Source organism: Cyprinodon tularosa, unplaced genomic scaffold (assembly GCF_016077235.1).
Source record: "Cyprinodon tularosa strain WSP-4 unplaced genomic scaffold, ASM1607723v1 ctg609, whole genome shotgun sequence".
In the NCBI taxonomy this organism is placed as follows: domain Eukaryota; kingdom Metazoa; phylum Chordata; class Actinopteri; order Cyprinodontiformes; family Cyprinodontidae; genus Cyprinodon; species Cyprinodon tularosa.
Genome location: NW_024039351.1, coordinates 59,433 through 84,976, shown reverse-complemented (window position 1 = coordinate 84,976; position 25,544 = coordinate 59,433). Strand labels below are relative to the sequence as shown.

The 25,544-nt window shown below is 39.3% G+C and overlaps 1 protein-coding gene across 1 annotated transcript in view; it reads right to left on the bottom strand.

Moving 5' to 3' along the window:
• mgat4c (mgat4 family member C) overlaps positions 1 to 23,080 on the bottom strand; it is a 35,957-nt gene extending 12,877 nt beyond the window's left edge. Inside the window, exon 1 of the mRNA XM_038307397.1 lies at positions 22,964 to 23,080. The gene's annotated coding sequence lies outside the window, so the exon portion shown is untranslated. The remainder of the gene's footprint in view (positions 1 to 22,963) is intronic.
• Positions 23,081 to 25,544: the final 2,464 nt, after the last annotated feature.

Here is a 25,544-nt window from a genome sequence, read left to right as displayed (position 1 = left end):
CAGTGTGGCTGCAGGTTTTCTTTCCAACCAAGCAATAGCACACTAGACTCCAGTCATCTCATCAAGTCATCATTTTCAGATTGGACTCAGTTGATGAGATGACTGGAGTCTGGTGTGCTATTGCTTGGTTGGAAAGAAAACCTGCAGCCACACTGCCCTTTCTGGAACCAGTTTGACACCCCGATTTTAAATACTTCAACTACTAGAACATGGTAAGGACGATTACTTTCTATTTTCTCCTCTTATGTAAAAGTTTAAAAATGGAAGGCAGTCTTCTTACTTTTTTCTCACACTTGTTTGTTGACACAGTCCTCACCTTGCCTACAAATTGCAGAGCTCTGCAGGAGTGCGGAATGATGATGAAAAAATTCATTAGGAATGTTGTGGAGGAAACTGTGCTGATAGCTGCAGCCAGCAGAGTCCTCCTGACACCAGCGCTCAGGTAGCACTCGCTTCTTCTCACCGCCTGTCTCATCTTGTTTAGCGAGAGCTCTGCAGCAGCGTTCTCTCTTAGGAGACACCCTGCCCACTTTTAGACGCTTGGCACACAATTTAACTAAAATAATCTGTGCTTCATGTTGAGACAAGAGCCAATCTCATAGATTGCAGTCCTAGATGTCTATCTTAATGAAACAAGACAAAGATATGTGCCTCCCCATTTAATAATACAGCATGGGCTCCGAGCAGGAAGAGCATGAGACGATTATACAGCCAGAGGCACAGCTGGGGAGAGATGCTTGTTTCTGCTACCTTCGATTTAACAGCCGCTGAGATGCAGGGCGGAACATCCACAACATTATAATGCCCACTTTACATTCTAGAAATATGCTTAAAAAAGAGAAAATTACACTGATTAAGATCAAAGGGTGATGGTCTGGGCTAGTTGTAGCTCATTAAGAAGATTCTTTTTCACATGTTTAATATTGTGCTCTAAATTTAGAGATGCACCACAATGTTTTTATTTTATATATACTTTATTGCTTCACCAAGGAGGTTATGTTTTTGGTCGTGTTTGCTGATTTGTTAGTTAGAAGGTTTACTTGAAAATTTATGAACAGATTTTAATGAAATTTTTACCAGAGGTGTGCCTCATGCCAAGCAACAGTCCATACCCCTCCTCCCCAACACATTATTTTCTTCTAGGTAAGAACATGGGGGATAGGTCACCGAAAGTTGCTCGTTGTTTAAGACATATAAACAATATGTATGTAACCCCAGTTATCGCTTAAAGTTTTTTCTGTTTTTTCTCTCCTTTACATAAATAACCTTAACATTGTAAGATATCAACATTTGCTAGCAACTGTTACAATTTGGCTGACAACACAAATGTCAACTCCAATACGGGTGACAATTGTGTTACATTTTGACAAATAAATTGTCAAAATATTAATGAAATATATTGCGTGATAAAGAACAACTGCTAAGATGGGTAGCAGTTGGTGCCAAAGTATCAACAGCTGCTAGAAAATTGCTTCACCTCCATTTATAGCATCACAACAACAACAGGATTACTGTAATCCATCCATTTTCTTCCGCTCATCCGGGGCCTGGTCGTGGAGGCAGCAGTCTAAGCAGAGATGCCCAGACTACTCTATCTACATACACCTCCTCCTCCAGCTGCTCTGGGGGGACCCTGAGGCGACACCAGACCAGCTCAGAGATATAGTCCCTTCAGTGTGTCTTGGGCCTTCCAGGACACACTGGAGTGACACACTGGAAGCTTTCCTCCCAATAGGATATGGTGGAACACCTCCCCAGGGAGGCGACCAAGAGTCATTCGGAACAGATACCCGAGCCACCTCAGCCGGCTCCTTTTGGAGGAGCAACGACTCTACTCCGAGCTCCTCCAGGTTATCTGAGCTCCTCTCCCAATCTCATTTCGGCGACCTGTATTCGCAATCTTGTCCTTTCAGTCATTACCCAGATCTCATGACCATAGGTGAGAGTGGGAACATAGATCAATCGGCAAATTGAGAGCTTTGTCCCCCGACTCAGCTCCCTCTTCACTACGACAGTCCGACACAGCGACCACATCACTGCAGATGCCGCACCGATCCATCTATCGATCTCACGCTCCATTATTACTGTACTTTGGGTTGTAATTGCTGCAGGCTAACTTACCTTCAATCAATATTCCCATTCACGAACAACAGCCTTACTTGTGGTGTTGTAGCACTAGCGAAATTGACTGGCAAGTGGTCAACCATTAGGTTCTTCTTGCCAACATCCACATAAGCACTTCGTTATCACATTTAGGTTTTTTCTTTTTTTAGTTTTGCTTAACACTAGAACTACCACACAGCGACAAAAGTCATCTGGGCTTAGTCCCCTGCAGTCTGCCACGCCAAGCTAAAATCATGTTTCTTATTAAAATTCAACCAGGAGAACCGCCCAAGTCGGTTTGAAACACTACCCTTCCCACAGGTATGAGAATGATCATAGGCTAAGTATTGATTGAAAGTATTCAATCAATACTTTCAACTTTTTGGTTTAGAGTGAATGTTTGATGAGCTGTTCCATTGAGCTGTTCCATAAGATTTCAAGGATAATTTCATTATTAATCTTACTATTTCTTTCTTAAATAGTTCCTTCATCAGCCCCTGGGTATAACTCTTATTTTTTATATATACGTTTTTGCCATATTATTTTATAATATGGCAAAAACGCTGGCATACGTTGGATAAGTGAAGGGTCAGTTTTGTATAAGTTATGAGCATGCTGAAGTACGCTGAAGTAAGCTGAAACACGCTGACACACGTCAACACATGGCAAGAACGCTGAGAAATTCCAAGCATGCTTAAAATTTCTCAAAGTATGCCTGCGTATGCTCATACATTGGTCATAAGTTACAGGTAAGTTATCTGATCATTAACATATGTTAAGTGTAAGTTACTCATAAGTCGTGGCGTCTATCTTATCCAAAACCTATGAGTAACATGTGCATAACCTATCAAGAACTTATCTCCAACGCATATCAACATATTTTACTTGTTCCAGATGACCGCTGAACGTGTTTCTAACTTACAGCTATATATTGGCGTATTGGCAGCGTTTTGGTATGAAAGGGGGTTCAAAGGAGCAAACCATCAGTTCTCCTCCAGACTTCATCCCATCATAGGGTGAGCAAGAAGGTGAGTGTGATGGATCCTTCCTGTGTGCACGCCCATTGCCAACAAACTTCCTAGCAGACATGATGCTGAATCTGCTGCATCTGCAAACCTTCTTTTTCTTTCTTTATTTTTTTTTCTTTTGGCGGGCGGTAAACAGCAGCTAGGTTAATACCGCAATCAAATATATCTTTTTATTCAGGCTGGGCACCTCCTGGTGCATGGCTGCTCCCCTCAGGACACTGGCATGTGACATTTTATGGGCATGAGGCCGCCGTGCATTATGCAGAAGTTAGGCCGTCATTGGACATAAGTTCTGGATTTGTTATGAGTAATCACAAATCTAACTAAATAAAAAAAAATGCATAAAAAGTTCAGCGTATGCCAGAGTTTAAGAAGATTCTGGGATTTCAGGTATATGCTGGCTAAATTGGCAGATTGTGATGTGTAATGAAGGTTAGCAGGGCAGGTCAGTTTTAATTCAATCCTAGCTAGGTTCCATGATATCATTAACATGAGGTATAAGTCTTTCATTTCCAATTTAAGTTTGTCCTTCCAAACTGTACAGTTCCCCTGCATCGGAAAACAAACAATATGTCCCAATAAATCAGGCTGACCAATTAGAATGGCACACTGAAGCAAATTCATACCTTATCTATTCCATCTGGTTTCCAAATAGTAGTTTTTGACAGTGTTTGTTCAAACCAGACATGCAGACTTATTCTGTCCAACAGCTTATGTTTTACTTCTGCTCCTAATATAATTTCCTGTTTCTAATTATAATTTGCAAAGGTAAATCTAATTAAGCCAAGCCCAAGCTATTTCCATTTTGTTTTGTAAGCATGGTTGCCCCAATAGATTAAATATGAAAGTTAGAAATTTTGCTTTAAAGCTTTGATATAATGAAAGCAGGTTTGGAAGAAAAAGCTGGTGATGTTTCTTAGGAAGGTGTCATTTTTGGTGAGTTACTTTGGGCTTTGATTCCTTCCATATGAATCCTGAGCATAATCTGTTCCATATGGTAACTTAATTTATTGGTATTTCTATCAGTATCGACTAAAAAGAAGAGACTAGGAGAGGTAAATGTTTATTTTGATTATCTAAATTATTTTATGCTAGCCTTTAGAAGCCTGGAAACTGGCGGCCCCGTGCTTCCCCCCGCCTGCCTGGTAAGACAGACGGGGGGGTTCAGATGCTCCGTCCCTGGCTGGCTCCCTGCCCCCATCCGCCGGGGTTCCCGGACCAGCCCCGAAGCAGACAGCTCGGTTCGAAGGCCCGGTCCAGTTCAGGTAGAAATTCTCTAGAGAAGACATCACCTGCTCGGATCCTAGCGGTGCCGTGGGGTCTGGAAATTGCACCAAGTTGAAAATCTTCCTCATCAGTCAAAAACATCAAAGCAGACTGAGAGTTATGTTGCTGCCAACACATGAGGACCAGAGGGAGTTTAAATGATAAACAAGGGAAATAATGTGGAGGCTACCCAAGAAAGGAGATGAATTCCTGTTCCTTTGTTGCAGTAGGATAATTAGCTGCACAGACTTTATTACTCCGAAATAAATTTATGTCAATTAAACAGTGTTCATATTGTGAAGCAATCCTGTTGAGCATTTTAAAACTGTATCCAAAAGATTATTTTAGATTTTCTTATCTAAAAGTGAAGCTACAGTCAATAATATGGAACAGCTAATCTGCTTTGATTTGCTAATGGAGATGCTACTGTAGCGTTAGAATCCTCAGCAGCAAACAATTAAAACACTTTCATATATCAGGCTTAAAATAATGTTTTACACTGACTTCATTTCAATCTGAAAAACTCACAGGGAGAGAAAAGACAATTAGAAGAAATTTATTGATATAATTACTTAGCCTTTAGCGCTCAGACCTCGGCAGGAAACATGGCACTGAATTTGATTGATATTCATGAACAGGGGTAAAGAACAGGGCTGTGTCCCCCCAGGCCTGAAACTGGTGGTGGAGTGGAGATAGAGGAAGTTGGTCAGTCTGTAGACTGCTGGTTAGGGAGACGGTATGCTGAGCTGACACTGGAGCTTCACTCAGGTACCTGAAAGATGGAAGTATGATGAGCAAGTATGAAGCGACAGTGGAGAGGAAAAACTCCCCATTGGTGAGAAACCTCTGACAGAGCCAGGCTCAACATAGTGGTCTTCTGCAGGACCGGTTTAGATGAGACGTGGAATACAGTAAGAGTCTGGGAGGAATGAGACGAATGAAGTTTTAGCTACGATGGTGGAGGAGGGGCTGGAGGTGGGTTGAAACTGGATCATCTGAATGAAGTCACACAGCGCAACCACAGCCTGCGCACTAGGTAGCAGATGAGTTGCGGATCGAAGGCCTTTTAAGATGAACTTTGGATGTTGATTGGGTTTCATGGAGGCGTGATTGGCTGTGTCATAAGCGGATGAAGGCGAGTAATCAGTTTATTCAGGAAGCTTTCTCAATTCCTGGAGAGGTGGCGAAACATCTTTAAATCTTGGAAACCAAGTCCAGTGTATATTTTTTGAATTTTTACGGAATGACTATGACCTGGATGACTGAGAACCTTCATCAACCTCCACCTAGGCTCCATTTTCCCAAATGACGAAACTGTTTGCCGTCAAGGTTTCATTATGAAATATTGCTGCATTTTATTATTGAGCATTGTTTATTTTTGAGACAGTTTGCCATAAAATCTCGTTATACTCCTGTATTTACTGCAACCTGTATTTTTATTGTTGCTGTATTTGTTATTGTGACCCTTCTCACACTCCTTCTCTCCCTTGCTTTTCTAGTATTTCCACAGATACACAATAGTCCTCAGGAATTTCCTCAATGTCGTCCAGGCTGTGAATATTAGATGACTGTTCCAGGAATCAGCTTTTTCCCCTGAAACATCCTCCTCTCTTAATGCTGAAATCTGATGGAGGCAGACTTCAAATGGAAAACAAGGGGCTCCTCTGGGCAGGAAGGCAATTATGTGGTCTGGCCTGGTGTGTAACCTAACGCCAAGCTTTCAATATGAGACACTGGACACAAAATAAAACACAAGACCTGGTTCCCTCCCTTTTTGTAATGCCTCCATAGCTGCAGAGCAGCAGCAGTCCTCCTGCACAGCAATAATAAAGTTTTCTTTTTTCTTTCTTTTTTATAAGAGGCATGAAAGAAATCCAAAGAGCAAAGGTAAACAGAGAAGGGCATGACTGAGCTGAGCTGTCTGACAAATACTGTTGTTGTTTACATCTTGGCTTCCAAAGCTGCATCCTTTATAGAGCTGCACAACAAGCGTAAAACCTCCTTTACAACAGGGATTCCCAAATACCTCAGCCTGTTATGCCACAATAAAAATGCCATAGATGGCCAAAAAACACTCATTGTTTATTAAAATCTTAATATATATAATTTAAAATTAACATGTAATTATTTATCTTCTCATTTTAAAGTTATTTTTTTATTATTTAATGGAACATTTTCTATTGAGCATTTTTATTAGATAATGCGTGTTTGGATGTATGCTTTAAATAGCATTAACTATTTAAATAAAAATTTTTAAATGTATACTTAATTGTACATTTTATTATTTCAAGGTATATCTAAACATTAGATTGTGTATTAAATAAGTAAATGATTTAAATAACATATAACTTAGACTTTTCATTTTATTTATTAAATAATTGGTAGTCTAATTATTTAAAGGGGAACTTCGTTTTTTTTTTACCTTGGCACATTGGCCCTTGATTTTACGTTACTACATCATGTTCTACTCACCCGTATGAGTTTTGTGTCATTTGGAGCCGTTCTGAAGATATTCGGTTAGGTTATATCCAAGTAACGTCTTCCTTTGGGCAACAAGCTGAAGACACAAACTATTCATAATGTTTTCTTTATGGTACACCAGCATTCATAACATGTAGGCGAATTACTGTCCCCCAGACATCCGCGGTTATATATTTTATATTTATATCTTTTAAAAACAAAGCGACCAATGTAAAAAAATTGCGTTCCCCTTTAAGTGCCCTGAGATGGACTGGCGACCTGTCCAGGGTGGACCCCGCCTCTTGCCCATAGACAGCTGGAGAGGCACCAGCCCCCCGTGACCCCAATTGGGTTTAAGCGTGTCAGAAAATGGATGGATGGATGGATAATTATTTAAGTGTGCATTTGCAATTTTCAAGGTGAACCACATATTTGACTCATTTATAAAAAATGTATAAAATACATTTTTACATCATGTTTAATCTTTACATTTAGATTTCTTTTCTATTTATCTATCAGTTTTAGGTATAAATGAATAAGATTTAATTATTTATGTTTGAATTTTAAATGTTAAATTATCCAGTAGGACATCTATTTATTTAATTTTGAATCTTATGAATTAATGTTATAGCTATTTTTTTATTATTTATTCAAGGGAGCGGTGGCCTAGCGGTTAGGACATAGAGCTTGGAAACCTGAGGTTCTGATTTTAAAGCCCCACTCCCACAGACTGCCACTCTGGGTCCCTGAGCAAGACCCTTAACCGACACTGCTCTCCACGCGCCCCACAATGGCAGCCCACTGCTCCCCAAGGGGATGTGTTAAATGGAATAATTTTTTAGATTACCTTATTTTGTTTATTTATTTTTACATTTATGCATTTTGGGATATATTCTGGCCCTCCATATACTTAGGGATGCAACTTGCAACCCCCAAACAGGTATCTCTATAAAACGGCGCAGCCAGGATTCTCTTGAGGGCCCGCAAATTTGCCCATATTACACCTATTCTGCATGACCTTCACTGGCTTCCCATCACCTGCAGAGTTCAATACAAAATCGCGCTCATCACCCATCAGTGTTTAAACGGATCCTCACCGGATTATCTGAAGGACCTTCTCACTCCACATTCATCCACCAGATCTCTTCGATCACAAGACTGCAACTTCCTTCACCTTCCTCGCTCCAGATTAAGGTCCATGGGAGATCGGGCCTTCGCTGTCGCTGCCCCCCGTCTCTGGAACTCTCTCCCAGATCATCTGAGAGCTCCACAACCATTGAATGATTTTAAAAGAGGCTTGAAGACTTTTTTATTTAAGCAAGCCTATTCTGCCTCCACATGATTTTTATGTTGTTTATTTTTATCTTTGATTTTATTGACCACATGATTTTTATGTTGTTTATTTTTATCTTTGATTTTATTGACCACATGATTTTTATGGTTGATTTTTATCTTTGATTTTATTTGCACTGTGTAGCACTTTGAGATTTTTCTTAATGAAAAGTGCGGTACAAAATTGGATTTATTATTATTATTATTATTATCTCGCGACCCTCCGGGGGGGGCCGTCCCCCTCTTTGGCAACCTTAGGTTTACATCACCCTAGCCTAAATGTGACAAGAAAAAAAGTAGTTTCAACACCTTTTATTAAAACTATTCAGGATTAAATTCATTCATTCATTCCAAAAGAAAACCTGGAATCCGATGGATGAAAATGAAATTATAATGTGGGCTTAAGGTACATGCAGTTCCTCTATGTTTTATTCATAAATCATAATAACCTGCCTAAAATAATGAAACGCTTTTCTCACCCGCTTTAATGGAATCTTTTTAGCCTGCAATGCTGGACACATTTTTAGAATGAGCAGTCGCATGCCTTTAATGGGAAAACCTAAATGGCAAAGGCATGGAAAAGAAAAGTACAGAGGAAAAAAAAAAAGATTAATAAAAAGGAGTGCAGAAAGCAATTCTCCCACATTTCATCTTGTTATCTGTTTTACATTATTTCCCCTAGGTACCCTGCACCTTGCAGATATACGGCTCTACACAAATAATCAATTAAGCCTGCAGATTTGCAAGGATTCAGCAGTTGCTTTGTGTCAGGCCTTCAGCCACTTTCAATGGATTTTCTTTCTTGATAAAATGCTCAGTACAACGCAAGCTTTTGTTGATAACAAATGCTGCATGGAGCAGAATAATGAATCCTTTTATTATAAAATGGCTGTTTTGTTATTAATTGGAGTTGGTCAAACTGTTTAGCGATTTCTACATTCTTATATCGTGCCTGACAAAGAACTTTGTCATTTACAAACAACTGGGCCACCGTTCAACATACAGAGGTGATTCTAATTAACTAGGTTCAATTGGGAATCGAATGTTCAAGCCTTATCAAAAAAAAAATCCAAGCCTGGAAGCTGTTAGTGCAAGATCCGTGTAATTCCTATCAACGCTGCAAAACAATGAATCCTGTTTGAAGTGGATGACCTGTCATCTCCACAAAGATAATCATCCAAAGGGAGTCCTTATGGCATGAGTGAACAGCAAACTTTCTTTTCATGTGATCTGCCAAGTAGTTTTCAGATCATTAAGGAGTCCCAGATGTGCCGTGTATTACCGGTCCCAGCTGCATCAATCTCTGGAGGCCAGACGGCTGCGGTGAGTATCCAAACAGATGTACCGCCCCACCACAACAGCAGCACCGCTGCCCTCCCCTCCATTGTCTCCCTGCACCGCGCCTGTCATCGCTGTCAACAGCTTGAAGCTCACACACTCTAATAGGAGGAGGAGGTGCAGAGAAGGGTGTGTGTGTGTGTGAGTAATGCGCTCCCTACAGACACACTGTCCAAGTGTTCGCCTTTCCTTTTTCCACTGCCACAACCAACTGCCTTTGCTACCTTCTCTGGGGCCCTCATGGGAAACATGGGATGTGACAATGGCCCTCTCAGATGTTCTCCCACAAGGAACCAGATAAAACCTCAGAGCTTAAAAAAACCCTGTAAGGTCCTTGACACTCCACTGCCAAACAGCCTTTTCTTTGTGAAATTTGGTCTGTGTGTCCATGCCTTATTATTTTTTTTAGCTCAGATCAGTGACAGGAACAATGCCTTGTTCCAGTTCCAGGATATGTTGGAGACATCCACAGAGACTCGTTGGCTCAAGTGATGCATGCTACTGCAATGAACTCTTGTAAAATATTGAGCAAGTATGATTTTATCCAAGCTTCACAGCAAACAATCATCAGCCAGAACAAACAAACATTCTAGCACCCTCTCTGAATGCTACAATCGGGGATATCCAGTGATCAATGTCAATACAGAGTTTTCTCTGATTTGACATATTTTTATGCTTGTTTTATGCTTGTTTTGTTTTTATGTTTGTTTTAATTCTTTCCGGCCAACGGGAGGAAAAATTCAAATCCTAACACTTCATCCAAGCTTTTTTATTTTTCTTTCAAATGTTCTCAAACAATTGCCTCTGCTAATTTTTCTTGAGCTCCTACTTTGGGATGTTGACAGTGACACTTCAACGTTCTTCCACAAAGAAGGAGTTAAATAAAACAGAAAGGCGCTGCTGCCAACTCTTCAGCAAAGAGATCTGCTATTGGATGTTCTGAAAGTTATTAGAGCAACTCATTACCTGATTTTGATTTTTGGTATGATTTTGATATGGTTTAGATTCAAGTATTCAATTATATTTAACTAAACCAAAACTACATAAATAAATTTTTTCGTGTTTAAAATCAGCTTATCTCTTAAAGGGGAATGCCGTTTTTTTTTACATTGGGCCCTTGATTTTACGTTATTACATCATGTTCTACTCACCAATATTAGTTTGGTCTCATTTGGAGCTGTTCTGAAGATATTCGGTTTGGTTATATCCAAGTAAAGTCTAACCGCGGATATAAATATAAACGCCGATGTCTGTGGGACAGTGATTCACCTAAATATTATAAATGCTGACGTACCATAAATGATAAATTATGAACAGTTTAGGTTGTGCTTTCAAGTCGTTTGCCTATAGGAAGACGTTACTGGATATAACCAAACTGAATATCTTCAGAACAGCTCCAAATGACACAAAACCCATATGGGTGAGTAGAACATGATGGAATAAAGTAAAATCAAGGGCCCAATGTAAAAAAAATGGCGTTCCCCTTCAACTGTCATCAGCCGAAAGTTTGTGGTGCCTCCAAATTTGCAGCCTCATGATGCCACAATAAGGCAACTGTACTCCATTATAACAGCTTTATATCACAGGCTAGACCCTCAAAAGGATTAGAGAAAGGCAGCTGATCTAATTTAGGCATGAAATCATAGGTAATTTAGGTATAGCCAGTTGACAGCTTTAAGTTACCAGCTGTACAAAAAGTTGACGAGGCTGTGTATGAACTAATTAAAAGGAGGGTACATTTTAAAGCAATTGTTTTAAAGAAAAAAAAATATCTGTTTACATCCTGCTTTTAATCCAGGGGAATCAAACAGAGCTTTGTCTGATTTTGTATTGGGAAACAGTCACTAATTTCTCTCAGACTGCAGGTGGTGTTTGGGAGGCACTCGCAGCAGCACTCACTGCTCGCTGAAGACTGGAAACTCAGAGGGATCAGTGTTCTCCCCTTGTCAAAAAGTTAACAGCACAAAAATCGACTAGATTTGTCTCTAGTCACTTTTTGAAAAAGAAATATATACAAAAAGTGCATAACGATCCCTGGCAGTCCAATGATAAAAATCCCATTTCGTGTTTAAGCTCTAACAATAAGAGCAACTCTGAAGTTTAATTTTGTGAAAAAGCCTCTTAGCACAGCTGGTACATGCTGCTTGAATTTATTCTCTAAATACATCATGGAATTTTCAAGCCGATTAATGGACAACCAGAACACTAGAATCTAGCACTCTTTTTTTTATTTGTGTTTACTTCTAAAGTCAAATTGTACTAGTGAACAAGACTACATGAAGAGTTTTCTTCACATCCGCCATATTTTCCAAGACCTGTCTTCTGTCTGTTTGGGTAAAGGTAAAGGGAACAGAGACTCTAAGATTTTAATAATGCACCTGTACACAAGTTTGTTCCTTTTCTCTTTTTACAAAGATGCTACCAACTGTCTTTGTTTCTTATTTGGATCCTAAAAGAGAAATTTAAGCTTCAAAAATGGCACTTTTAGTAAAAGCTGGGAAGTCTCCAACACTCTGTCGACCTCAAATAGCCTTTGCCTTGTAAATATCTCTAATTTCCATTATTACTAACTTATTATTTTCTATAGGTTTGAACAGAGAAGAGAAGAGCAAAGCCTTGCTTGTTCCTTGTTCTTTTTAGTTCAACTAATTAATGAATGTCCTAGCAAACCAGATAAAATGCATTCTCACACATTGCACCAATACTTTTCATCTTGGCCATGCCAAAACTGGGCGTGTCTTTAAAAACTTTAGATGCAAAGTGTTCTCTTCAGATATATTTTTCCCTGTCTGAATCAGAAGATATCTTTTCTGTATTCTTACAGATAAAACTGTGACTTTCATATTTTCTCTGTGTCTTTTCCAAAGGGGTCAAGATGGATTGATGGGGTTGGAAGAATCTGACAGTGATATTGCCTTTAAAATGCCAAGTAAGGTGGTCACACACCCTTCTAATGTAGCGATGACAACCCATCTGTGTGATTAGCTGGCCAGCAGTTTAAATCCCAAAACACACTGGGATCATATATTTTATGCATTAGCACACCCTGAACAATTTGACTGAAGTTTATTGAGAAAGACTAGATCACTGCCTTTTAGCCATGGTGACAATGTCAAAGTTGATAAGGGGGTAAAAAACACTGATATGTTTTTCCCTTTGCAAACAAAAATGTTGGAAACTTATTTTATGTGTAGCAAAATTTCCTGACTATGCCTTATTTAGTGTTATGCTAATTATTGATGTGTGTACCACAAATAGGAGGTCAGATTTCTGCTAATAGGTCACACCCCTAATAATGATATGAGCAGTTTTAATTAAAACATGCTTAAAACGACTCTCCAGGCGCATTTTTAAATGTTCTATGCACAGACTCAATTTCATGAGGACCCCAATATATCACAAGCATGAGTCTATGCTCCCCCTCTGCGCCCCTGGCTTCTTGCAGAGCACAGCAATTAGCCTGAAAATGCTTAGCTAAAGTTATTAGTCACACTAAGAAAGAAAAAAAAAACCTCTCAAAAGGCAGGATTTCCTTAAAATAACCAATCGCAGGCTGTTTATTTTCAAGGGCAATAGTCAAGTCAACTACTGTGTAGCCTGTTCAAGTTTCACTTATTTATATGGTCAGTATATTTATGCAGTGCAAGTGCAATAACCCAAAGTAAACTACTTCGTAGTCTTCTCTTTGCAGCTCTCTACTGTGCAGATATCTTTATAACTAAGGCAAACATATTCCAGGACATTACAACTTTTTTCTTTTATGCTTTTTTGTACTTTAAACACTCTTTTTATATTGCATGTTGTATTTTTATCTTTAATGGTGTCTTTCCTTAACTCTTTGTACTCTAATCTACTGGAACCAGAATTTCCCTGAAAGAGTAATCCAAAGGGATAAATAAAGTGAAGTCTTAGTCTAAAGTCAGAAGGTAGTCATGAGCCACAGAAACAGGTCCATAGGAGATAATCTAGAGGAGCATAAAAAGCAAGAGAGCAGTGAAGGTATATGGATTCACTGTAGTGATATATTTAGGGCCTTGTGGTGTTCAATCTGTAAGCACAAGTTTTTCAAAATTCAGAGTAGTTTCTTTGCATGTGTTTAAAATAAAAGTGCTTCTTAAAGTCTTTATATGGTGTGAACCCTAATGGCAGAATTCTATTCAATTCAATTTAGTTTTTTTTATATAGCGCCAATTCTCAACACATGTCATCACAAGGCAATTTACAGAGATAATTCAACCAGATCATACCGTCAAATTTATTCTTTTCTTTTTCTATCTAAGGAAAACAGGAAATAGTTGATTGCATCGACTCAATGACTTGAAGGCAATCCCTCACACTAAGCATACTTGTAGCAACAGTGGAGAGAAAAAACTCTTTTAACAGGAAGAAACCTCCAGCAGAACCAGACTCAGTGTCAGCGGCCATCTGCTGAGGCCAACTGGGTTTAAACGAGACAGAATCAGACAGAAAAAGAAGCATAGATACAAAAGGCAACTGTCAACCAGCTCCACAAGCAGCCCAGTCCAGGAAACACACAGCCAGGCAGACGAGCTCCGAGCCAGCTGCCATGTCAGAGGATGAAAGAGAGCACATACAGTTAGTCACAGTCAGAGAAACAGGACGACTCTGAAAAACAGCCACAGCCAAACAGGAACAGACCAGATGAAGCTACTATGAGAAAAAGCAGAGAGAGCAGAACGTTAGAGATTGAACTAACAGATTCTGCAGAGTGGGAGAATAGAGATAGAATGAAGCAGAATGATGAAAAAGGGGTCCCTATGTCCTCCAGCAGTCTAAGCCTATAGCAGCATAACTATAGAGATAGATCAGGATAACCTGAGCCACTTTAACTAGAAGCTTTATCAAAAAGGAAAGTTTTAAGCCTAGCCTTAAAAGTAGACAGGGTGTCTGCCTCACGGACTAAAACTGGTAGTTGGTTCCACAGGAGAGGAGCCTGATAACTAAAAGATCTGCCTCCCATTCTACTTTTAGAAATTCTAGGAACCACTAGTAAACCTGCAGATTGAGAGCGAAGTGCTCTGTTAGGAACATAAGGAACAATCAGATCTCTGATATAAGATGGAGCTTGGCCATTTAAGGCTTTATATGTGAGAAGGAGGATTTTCAATTCTATTCTTGATTTTTTTTTTTTTCACAGTGTCCTGTCTGGCAATGTGGAAATAAGAATAATTGTTTTCATGCCAAAAAGAGCCCAACAGATTTTACTTTCACAAGTGGAGCAGTAAGGCTATTGCCCTATTGTTCCACTTGTTTCATGCATATAAAATGCTTAATTATAATTATGCAGGGAGTTTTACAGATTATATGGACACTGCAATGTAAATAGAAGAGAAGAGGAAAAACAGAAGAAGAAAAAAAAGAGAGAAAAGATTAAAGAGAGAGGTAGATAGAAAGGAGACGACAAGACATTTTCAGTTTGCTTCATCACCTGCAACGAGATGCAAGAAGAACAGCACAACCAAATTCTATTCTGGATTTAACAGGAAGCCAATGAAGAGAAGCCAGGATAGGAGAGATATGATCTGTCATTTTCATTTTCATCAGAACTCTGGCTGCAGCATTTTGGATCAGCTGAAGGCTTTTAACTACAGTTTGTGGACTTCCTGATAGTAAAGAATTACAATAGTCCAGCCTTCAAGTAACAAATGCATGGACTAGTTTCTCAGCATCACCGCTGGACTGTTGGGATCCTCAGGCTTGCCCACCAGAGGGCGCTGAGGATCCTCTTCTGCTCTCTTTGTCTTTTTCTCTTAGGGCTGGAGTCACTGTCAGGTTCTGGAGATTACCCTCTGCCTCCAGCAGAGTGCGCCGTGGGTCCTCCTGAGCTGAGCCTCCCACACACCTGTGGCTGATCTACTCATCAGGAGGACCACAGTATTTAAGCTGCCTTCAGACCTAGATTCCACGCCGAAGGGAGGAACGTTGGTCGTTTGGTGCATGGCGCGTGTTTTGAAGCTGCTCTGCTTGTGGAGAAATGTCCTGGGCCGTGAGTAGTGAGGAAACAGGAAGCGATTCTTGTGGGATGGAAGAGGGAAATAGTGACAATGAAGGTTGGAAGATAGCAGCATCAAAAAATGAGAAAAAGCGGAAAAAACAGAGATCAGTTAAAGGGGAATCTAGTTCAGAACAATCCAGTGATGATCAATCCATACATTCCACAGCACAACAAAATGAATTCAAAGTCATATTCAAAGTCGTTAATCAGGCAGACTCTTTTACAAACTGGAATCCGGTTCACTTAACAAAAACCATCAATAAACTTGTTGGAGAAGTCAGAGGTGCCAGAATTCTGTACAGTGGAGACCTGCTAATTAACTGCAGAGACAGCGCCCAGCAAGGCAAAGCAATACGTATTAACAAAATTGACGGGATAAGAGTTCAGTGCAGCCTAATGGAGAACAAAAAGATCAGCAGGGGAGTCATTGGAGGAGTTCCTCTGAAAATTTCTGAAAAAGAGATTCTGGAAAACATAAGCGGTGCAAAAGTAAAAGAAGTAAAACGGTTAAAAACAACAAGAAACGGAGAAAGATCTGACAGTTTATCTGTACTAATTAAATTCGAGGAAGAGCAATTACCAAGCAAAGTATTCATCGGTTACATCAGTTACAATGTCAAAATCTACAATCCACCACCATTGAGATGTTTCAAATGTCAAAAATTCGGACACATTGCAGCAGTTTGTAAAGGGAAACAGAGGTGTGGAAGGTGTGCAGGAGAACATGAATATGGTAAATGTGGAAAAGAAGCTAAAATAAAATGCTGTAATTGTGGTGGAGAACATACTGCTGCTTATCGCGGCTGTGAAGCAAGCAAAAGGTCTGAAGAAATAAAAAAAATGAAATTTGAGCTTGGAATAACTTATGCTGAAGCTGCAAAAAGGATCCCATCTCAGTCAGAAAAACCCAAACCTACAGTTCAACACACGGCAAATTTCAAACCTCTAGAGAAATCTCCAAAAATTGATGAAGACTCACTAATTGTTAAAAAGACAAATTTTGTTCTTTTCATGGTGGAAGTGATTAATTGTACTGCTCAGACGACAAAAAAAACAGAAAAAATCAAAATAATAGTGAAGGCTGCAGAAAAATATCTGGATGTTAAAGATATGAACTGGGAGATGGTTGGAAGCATGATGGAAAGACCAATGGGACCATCAGAAACTGGCAGAGGTACGATGACCTAGAGTAAATTAAAATTATACGGGCAAATGTAATTTAGTATAATTTAGTATTATGTGGGTTTAAGTTACACAGGTTATTTTATTGTATTTTTTTTTTTTTTTTTTTTTTTTTTTTTTTTTTTTTTTTTTTTTTTTTTTTTTTTTTTTTTTTTTTTTTTTTTTTTTTTTTTTTTTTTGGGGGGGGTGAATCGTTTCCTGTTTCCTTGCTTTACTCCATATCAGTTGGTGGCGGTAATGCACATTTCACAAGTTTGCCAACCGCCATAAAATCTCATAAGAAGAAGAAGATTCCACGCCGCAGTGTTGATCTTAGTTGGTTAGCTTCCTGAGCCTCTGTGACAGATGAATCTTGGTTATCTCTAGTGTGAGATCAGATTCTAATGCTTCCTTGTTTCTGCCTCACAGGAATCCTGTCTCTTCGTGAAAGCTCTGGATTGAGCTGTCTCTCTGGCAACCTGTCTCTGGCCTGCAGCTCTGGGAGAGTTGCATCTCAGGAAACCAGTCACAAGCCTGAACCTCAAGGAGAGCTTAACCTGCTAAACTGCCCTGGTGAGCCGACCCAAAGATTCCTACGCGGTTGTAACCTGACGACTTCTATGTGGAGTTTCCCTAGAGGTTCCCATGTGGATTTTCCCCTGATGTTCCCTGCTGAGAGCTGGAAGCTCAGCCTGAAGAATCCTTCGAGTTAATCCCCAGTTGTTCTCTGCTGTGAGCTGGAAACTCAGATCATGGACTGCCATGCTAAGCAAGAAGCTAGATGCTTAACCTTTCTTGAACTCTGTTAACAAACCTTCTCCCGTTCCCTGCACATTCTCCAGTGAACCTGCTCCCCCAGGCCTGAACCAGAACCTGAATTATTTCCATGTGCTTGTGACAATAAACATTGTTAACCTTTCAACCAGTTTCCTTCTCCGTGGTGTTCTGCATACTTGGGTCACTTTAGAGAACCCATCATGACATGGACAGGAGATTTGTTTTTTTTGCAATATTCCTCAGATGAAAGAAGGAAATTCTAGAAACCTCTTTGATCTGGGATGTAAATGACAGGTCCTGATCAAAAACAACACCAAGATTTTTTACTTTATTATCTGAGATAAATTTAATCCCATCCAAATGAAGTGAGTGACTAATCAGGTTATATTTCAAAGACTCTGGTCCAAAGGCTATGACTTATGTTTTGTCTGCATTCAGGACAAGAATCTTCTCCTTCCCTCTTCTCCAAATTCATGATTTATACAAAGCCTGCAATGTCATGTTGTCGAGGGCATCATCTTTGCAACTTCAATAATTTTTTTCTCTCTCATTCATGTGAGACCCTGGTACATAATCTCTCAAAGTAAAGCAAGTTATTTTAGTAGTACTGACAAAGGTTTTATTAACTCTTATGAGTCAAGAAAGATCCCTGGAAGTTGATGTTTAATTACCTGTAGAGTTGTTCCAGTTATGATGTTGATAAAAAAGACAAGGATGATGAAAAATCCGTGTATCATTCGTTCTTTCTATTTTCAATTGCCAATCAAAAAACAAAAAATAAAAAATTGACTGGTTATTTTGTTATTTGTTTTTTATGGTTAAACCAAAAACGAAAAAAGGATTTGTTTTTCATATATCAATTCTAAGCTCAGATCAAGAATACGAAATGGAAAAACGGACAGCAACGCAGAATTTGTTTTTAATATTTAATCGGTACAGTTTACGTGACCCGGAAATAGCTCTTTGCGCAGCAGTTGGGGTAATGAAGTGGCTACCATGGCGACGCTAGAACCACACACTATGTTGATCGAGAAGCTGTTTGTTGTTGCTAGTTAAAAGTACAGTGCACAGAAAAGTTTCAAGAAAAAAGTTATACCTGGAAAATCCTGCAAATTTTCTCCGTTGTCATGTCCTCCTCAAGAGTCACACGCTTGGATCCTCGAAATAAAACGTAACTGTCCATGGCTGATAGGTCCGACTGCCTTATCTGGTGCAGTTTGATCGAACGTGGTGGGAGTAAGCCAATTGTTTTTTTAGCTAACGCTCCACCAAACTTCCGGGTCATGTAAACTGTACCGATTAAATATTAAAATCAAATTCTGCGTTGCTGTCCGTTTTTCCATTTCGTATTCTTGATCTGAGCTTAGAATTGAAATATGAAAAACCAATCCTTTTTTCGTTTTTGGTTTAACGATAAAAAACAAAAAACAAAATAACCAGTCAATTTTTGATTTTTTGTTTTTTGATTGACAATTGAAAATAGAAAGAACGAATGATACACGGATTATGAAAGACCTGATCTGAATTGGCCTGTCTACGGCCCTTCGTAGCAGTTAGCGCTTTGACCCAGATTATTGTGCTGCTAACGGTGCATCTGGGAGGAAAATTGATGGAAGGCTGAGATAATGCCTGCATATTTCCAATTTTAAACACACTAAGAATATGCTCACCTCTGGTAAACAGGCACACACACACATATGGTCTCATACTCTTCCCCAGTGTGCTGTTGGCTGGTGATAAAATAATTTTATACCCACACCTCAGACGCAAGACGATTAGTATTTGAATATTGTAAACTCCTCTATTTTGTTATATTACAGCAGGCTAATGAACAGTGTGTCTCTCTGTACCCAGGCTCCTTACTGTCCACCGTCATGTGTCATAAACATATGCTGTTATGATGCTCGCCTGAAGCCATTTTCTACTTTAGAAACACAGACCCATGTGAATTAGCAGACAACATCCTGTCATCATCATCTTGCTATTCTATAAATTAAAAAAACTGAGCAGTAGCTGTAGGCAAGGGAGAGAATGGACAACACAAGAGAAAAATGGCCATTGAGGAATGGGCCGAAAACAGATTTCCTTTTCCACTCGTTCTGTCTCCATTTGGAAGCCGGGGAAAGGGCTGAGGAGACTTTGGCTCTGCCTTGAAAGCACTTAAAAAGCCAAGGTCACCTTCTGGTCAAATCTGTGAAATGAGAAAATAGCTGAAGGGGCAAGAGGCCGGTGGCAGATAACATGAGAATGCACTATCTTCCCCCTCCATATTTTGTAAAGAGGAGAAAGGGGTACTGGCAGGGTTTTCAAAAGACTAGAGCTTAAATAATAATACTTTGCATACAATAAGATGGCCCAGTTTCAACCAGTATGACATTGCATACATCCAAGCGCTCTTAAGAAATGAGGCATTCGGTCAAGCAGAGAGTGGGCAGCCAAAGAGCTGGACATGAACCGACAAAGCTGGTTCTTGAATGGAATAGCTCTTGCACTCCAGTAAAGCTGAAAGAAATTGTAGCATCAACTGAAACGCATAGGCAGCAAGGGATAAGTGGGAAGGGTAGTCAACTTGGGATTGGAAATTTTTTATTTCTAACTACCCCATCTGTACATGTCGCTGTAGGTGCCCCTGTTCAAGACATTGTAAGAGAGTCGGACTGGGTGAATGTTACTCTATGAAGAGGTCGGTTAGACTCCGAAATCCCTTCATCCATTTACATAAAATTAGTCTCCTTTGAAAATCCAAACTTAGTATTTGGGATGGTCAGAAAAGCATCAAAATATGTAGTCAAACTGTGGCCTAGACTGTTAACCATTGCCATTAATCTAAACGCAAGCATGTAGAGCCATGATTTTAGGCAATAACAAGATCTCAGGACATTAAAACCTGATATTTCTTATACAGCAGATAAAAAATGACTCTGGAAACACAATTGGCGTGACTTTTAAAGGGACATTGCGTAAAAAATTTTAATTAGAGAAAATAAGTATTGCTTTAAAGAATACATATTCTATGATAGTCTCTTAATATCAAATCAAAAATTAAAGCATCCTTATTGCTTAGAATTAGTAGTTTATAACTACATAGGGGGAGATGCACCCAACGGGAGACGCCATTTGGCATCGTCATTTTTGATCACAGTAGCCAAAAGGGACAAACTTCAGTATCAGAATGAGAATCTATTTTATTTCCAAGCAGGTTCGTACTTACAAGGAATTTGACTGGGTGTTGATGGTGCAGACAAATTAGATATGTAAACAAATTTGTTCAGCCTAACTTGTTTTACCTGTATCTAAAAAGATGTAGTCAGTGGAGGAGGAGTACCTTCTACTTTCTGTTATAATGGAGAAACATCTGTTCTTTTTGTCCAGTGAGAGATAAGAGAAACAACAAAAAAATAATTATAATAATGATAACCATAACTGGGTGAAAATGACATTGCAGTTTTTAGGATTTACCAGGTGGAGACACTTGAGGGACTGGGGCTTCAAAATGTTTACAAAGGTTTCAGACTTGCTGCCTGACTTGTGAGCTAATTTATCATAACAGTGAAGTTTATTGTGCATTGTGTTAGAAGCAAGGCAGTGAAGTCCATCAACTAGTCTGTACCCCAGCCGAGATGGCCAGTTTCTTTGTTAGCCTCCACTGGATGAACTCCTTTACAAAAGTTATCAGTTGCTGCTATTTTCCATAAAAGTCATATAAGGAACTCTGTTTTCAAACAGGTTTTCTATGTGTTTCATAACTTATTTTAGCTGAAATTCAGACATCCCAAGTTGCAAAAACTAATTTCCGGGAGGTGCTCATCGACTGAGTGGTTACCTGAGTGGTAACTAGGTGACTGTCAGAGAGTGAACCGAAACTTATTGGCCTATTTTTCTGAATAATTCCATCAGCTCGCTCTCTGACAACCAGTCTCCTGGAACGCTCATTGAACAGAGCATCGCTTTGGACAGATACGCATAGGTTTCACGAGCAACCGCCTCCCAACACCCCACTCTCTCTTGTTGTCCCTGAGCAATCGCAGTAGTTCTAATCCATAGTAGAGTATTGCTTGTTAATTGTTCACTTGATGAGTCAAAACTGCCTTTAATCTGTTTGTGACTATTAAAAAGTTGGAATTTATTCATTATTTACACTTTACACTTACACAGGGAGTGTTGACCTAGTGGTTAGAGCAGTGCGCTCGTGCTCTGAGAGGGTTGCAAGTGCCCGGTTCGATCCACACAGCCTCCACTCTGAGCTCCTGAACAAAACCCTTAACCCCACACTGCTCTCCGGGCGCCACACAATGGAAGTCCACTGCTCCCCAAGGGGATGGGTCAAATGCAGACAGTGAATTTCTCTATTGTGGGACAATACAGGGATTTACAAAACCAAGCGTGTTCAAGGGGAGTGGAGGTCTAGTGGGTACGGCATTGCGCTTGGAATACTGAGGTTCTGAGTTCAAGCCCCACTCTCACAAACTGCCACTCTGGTTCCCTGAGCAAAGACCCTTAACCGAAACCTGCTCCCCGGGCGCTGCAGAATGCTGCCCACTGCTCCCCAAGAGGATAGATCAAATGCACAGTGTGAATTTATTTTCTCTATACTTGCGACAGTGCTGAAAAAAATAAAAAATACAGTAATATTTTCTCCACAACCTTTAAGAGGGAGATGATGCATAGCTTCATCCGCGGTCAACTCAGAGAAAAAGAAGACAATAAATTAAAAAAAGTTATAAAATCATTAATCCTGAGAAAATCAATGCATTTTTTCTACAGCTGTAGCTCCAGGAAGAGAAGCTATATTTCTTCTTCTGCTCATGATCCGACCGGACGCTTTGTTTATCAGCTACGATCAAGCCAATTTGCTGATAGATATCTGGGCTGTGTATGGACGCCAAGGAAAGCAGACTACAGTTATGAGCTACACCTTGTTTCTGTTCCATTAACAGAATCATGTTTAAATAATTGAACAGAAATTGTCTGAAAAGGGACACCTATGGTTTGTTTCAGGAGCTTATAGTAGGTTGGAAGATAAATCAAAGAAAACCAAAAGAATAACCACCAAATAGTTCATTTAGTTACAGTATTACCCAATAGTACTATATGGCAACTCTCAATGTAAATGGGAATCACCTACATTTTTAATCAGCATATACATAATTTTGAAACACAACATAAACTGTTTTAAAAAAAAGAGTATTAAAAAACTTTAAATAACATGGATTCATTTTTAGAATCTGTATATAGGAAATATTGACGTTGTGGTTGCTGTAGCCAATCAACTGTACCATCCGAGAGTTGTGAAATCAAAGCATAAATATACAGACTGCAGAAATGCTCAGCATTTAAATCTAGACATCTGTAATCTTTAAAGGATTTCTACTTCAAAAGTAACCTTCACTGTCTTACAGATCACAGTATTCTTCTCCTGCAAGCAAAAAAACAACAACAAAAAACAATAATCTAGCAAAGATTGAGACGAGCAGCACAATACCTCAACAGTGGAGCCCATGTTTTCTGCCTCACCAGTCTCGAATAACAAACTACTCTTGGAAGCAGCTATCCACTGATCCATTGACTACCTATCCTTTTGCTGGACCGATTGGGAACATATCCTCTACCTCTGCATCCCCTGAATTTTCTCTAGTCTCGTGTCATGAATATTTGATGAGGGAGGGATGTGAGGGAAGGCCAATCACTAAAAGACATTTATCTCCGATATCCCCTGACTCTGCAACTCATGCCAAGCTTCTCTTTTGGTAATCAAAAACAAACCTTTCATTAACGAAAAGGCCCTATAGAGAAAATCGTTGATATCACAGTAATAAACCTGCTTAAAATTAGCTTGACAGCATGCTCTGAATGGTTTGAGTTCCAGAGATAAGACACATTGCTTTTTTATTATCTGTATTTGAAATTTTGGCTAAACACTGCAGCATATTGTTGGCAAATCCATCCTGCCTGTATGTCTGTATCTGACCTCTGACGAGTCACAAGCAGCACATGGTGGATATTCATTAGTTATTCTGGAACTTGTGTCTGTAATCATCGAACCATAGCAGCCTTGTTTGTGCAGGAGAAACAATGTGGGTTGTTTAACAAATTTCAGGACTCATATCAGAGACCTTGAATTTCCATCTTTAGCCTATTATATACCTTGGTTAGGCTGAGCACTATGGGATTTGTGATGAGAAATATGGGTTTAAAGGACCACTGAAAACTAAATTACCCAGTTTCCTTTTCTGTAACCTTATATTAGCGTTGCAGCAGAATCATTTTTCATTCTAATGTAAGTGCCTAAGTATTTTTTCTGGCAAAGTTGTAAAGCTTCTGCACCAGAACAAAGTTTAAGTTAAAGGTAGAGTGAAGGGTTTTCGCTACTTTTTGAAAAGACCCACCGTCTCCACTTAAAAAACTAAATGCACATGCGAACACCTATTAAACATTTGTGAGAGCATGCATGACCATGATAGAGGTAGATAACTTTTAGTAGCAGATATGTGAAATGGATCTCTCCAAATAGCATGCTAAACTTTACCTGTCGAGTAGAAAACTTTGCTACAGAGGCATCAGTGGGAAGCCCGATTTGTGGTTTCAGTGCACGCCATCGCACAAAAGAATCTCCCAAAAACCATCTGGTCTTGTTTCTCTCTTTTGAGGCCTTTCTCTTCTTCTCATACACTTCATAGACGCTTTTTCTGTTACGACCCTCGACCATTTTCAAAGAACTAAGCTTCAATGACTGTCTTAAACATATATGGCTAAAAGTGCGCAAAAGAAAATCCACCTGGAAAAGGAAAACTTGCCAAACAGTTCATAAAGTGTTTGGCAGGAAAAGACTTTACCAAGATCTACTTGTCAGAATATATTATTCAGCCAACCAAACATTTGGGAAAATTATTCCAATTAGGGCTGCACCGATCCACTTTTTTCACCTCCTATACAATACCAATATTTGAAGTTTAATGTCGGCCGATACCGATTCGATATCGATACCCAAAACATTACTGAATTATTACCTAAAAAATTGTTTTATTGTGTGAAAAAAAACCAAAACAAACAGGGATAATTCTTCTGTGCATATGATTTGACTTCCCTTTTCTAAAGAAAAATAGGAAACAATCCAAATATAAATATTATTACTCATTTATTTAACAACTGTGCACAAAATCTTAAAACAAAAGTTCTCTGATTTGGTCAAATGTAAAAAGTGTCATTATCATTATCAAGTATCATCTCTGTGATTTTTTTGGCCTGTATACTGTTACATGGAAAAATTTGACTTCTTTCCTTTGCTTCCATCAAAGTTAGCTGCTTCCCACTGCTTCCTTTTTGTTTGCCGAGTCCAATAATCTCAGTATGTTCCTTGTTATGAAACTTCTGCAGGTGTTTCATTAAGTTGGTGGTGTTACAGTTTGAAGATTTAACACCGCCCCTCGGAACATTTTTCCCACAAATATTGCACATAGCCAAAGGGGTAGTAGGGTCAGAGAGCGTGAAAAACCTCCACACCGCAGATCCTTTTGCTCGCTCCATCATAAACAATATGGCCGTGTTGTGCTGTTGCGCTGCCGCATGACAGCAGAGCGTAGCATAGAGTTAGAGGGAATAGATCGGCCCCTATATCGAGTCAACTGTCACCGATACCGATCTAGTTTATTTTTTTATATATCTGGACCGATACCGATAAAAATATGGGATCAGTGCATCCCTAATTACAATGTATTAGATTGTGGCCTTTAAGCAAATATTAAATCTGAAATTAGATGTATGGAAAAAATAGGTTTCTCCAATAAAAACCTATCACAACATTTTGCAAGGCAATAAATTCAAAATAACCGGCTTTGAAAAAAAAACTGTAATTGAACTCTGGATTTCTAATGAGATTGGAATGGTAAGATGCCAATATAAGATCATTACATTTAAATTATTAAATAAAACAATGTACTTCAAACAAAATATACCTAAATATGTATTTTTATTAGTTCTAATCCTTAAACCCTGCTGCAGTTGGGGCGCCATTGAGGGCTGCCCCCTTGCACGGGTGAGGCATAAATGCAATTTCACAGTGTGCA